This window comes from Aspergillus fumigatus, chromosome 4 (genome assembly GCF_000002655.1).
Source record: "Aspergillus fumigatus Af293 chromosome 4, whole genome shotgun sequence".
In the NCBI taxonomy this organism is placed as follows: domain Eukaryota; kingdom Fungi; phylum Ascomycota; class Eurotiomycetes; order Eurotiales; family Aspergillaceae; genus Aspergillus; species Aspergillus fumigatus.
This window is the reverse complement of record NC_007197.1, coordinates 445,001-446,215: the sequence shown is the minus strand read 5'-3', so window position 1 is coordinate 446,215 and position 1,215 is coordinate 445,001.

Genomic DNA, 1,215 nt, shown 5'->3' with positions numbered 1-1,215 from the left:
GAGAAGGGCCGCCGGCGGCGCGCGCGAGGGTCCCGGTTGAGGGGAGTCGGTTGAGGGGGGCTGGGGGCCCGGTAGGCGCGCGCCCTCGAGGCGAGCAGAGAGTCGCGCGCGCGAGGGCGACGAAGGGAGGGCGAGGAGGGCGAGGAGGGCGAGGAGGAGGAGGGGGAGGCGCGCAGGCGAGCGCGCGGCGGCCAGTTGGCTGGCCGAGTTGGCGCGGCGGGGGGCGCCGCGCGGGCGGGCGGCAGGGTGACCAGTTGGCGGGAGCCCCTTGGGCAGGCCGGCCGCCGGCAGGCAAGGGCGCGCGCCATGGACAGACGCTGGCCGAGCGACACACTCGCAGGCACCGGGGGTGACCAGTTGGCCGGCGCGCGCCAGGGACCGACACCGGGTCGAGAGACACCCAGACGGACACGGGAGGCGCCAGAGGTGACCAGTTGGCCGGCGCGCGCGCGCCCTTGTCGGCACCGGAGAGCCGCGCGCCGTCTACGGGGACACTTGCAGCGACACGCACATGGCCGTCGGCCTCGACGGATGCCGGCATGGCCCGCCGGCGGCATCCATCCGTGGGGATACGCAGACACCCACCCATCCATCCATATATATATGTGCATATGCACCCGCATCCCCCCCCGACATCTGCACGGAGGTAGGTCGGCATGGCCCACCGGTGCCATCTAGCCAGCTAGCGAGCTACCGATCCATCCATCGCGATACACGGACAGACACACAGACCCCGCGGCCGATATAGGCCGGGCGCGCGCGCGGAGGGGACCGGTGGGCAGGCGGGCGCAGGCTTCGAGGGCCGACCGGCCCTGCGCGCGCGAGACGGCGCGAGTGACCAAGTCCCCTTGCGGCCCAAGCAACGGGCGAACCTGAGAGGCCCACTTTGTATGGGCGCGCGGGCCAACGCACGGACCACCCCATACAGAATGGGCCCCCCGCCAGCCAGATCCGGACCCGGGAACGTTTGCACGCACGATCATGGTCCGGTCGAGGTCGGTGGTTCTATGTGGAAGGCGAGAGCCGCGTCACCTCTGGTGGCGTGCGAGCTCTGCGCCGGCCACTTCTTCCCTGCCAGGCAGGCCGCCTCTCTGTGACTGGTGGCGCACAGGTTCCCTCAGTTGGGCCTCGCTTCAGGAACGGGGGCAGTCGCCCATCCCAGCCGTGGTTTCTACTCTCGAGCGGCCGGCGCGCAGCGTCCCTGGTCGGGTCGTC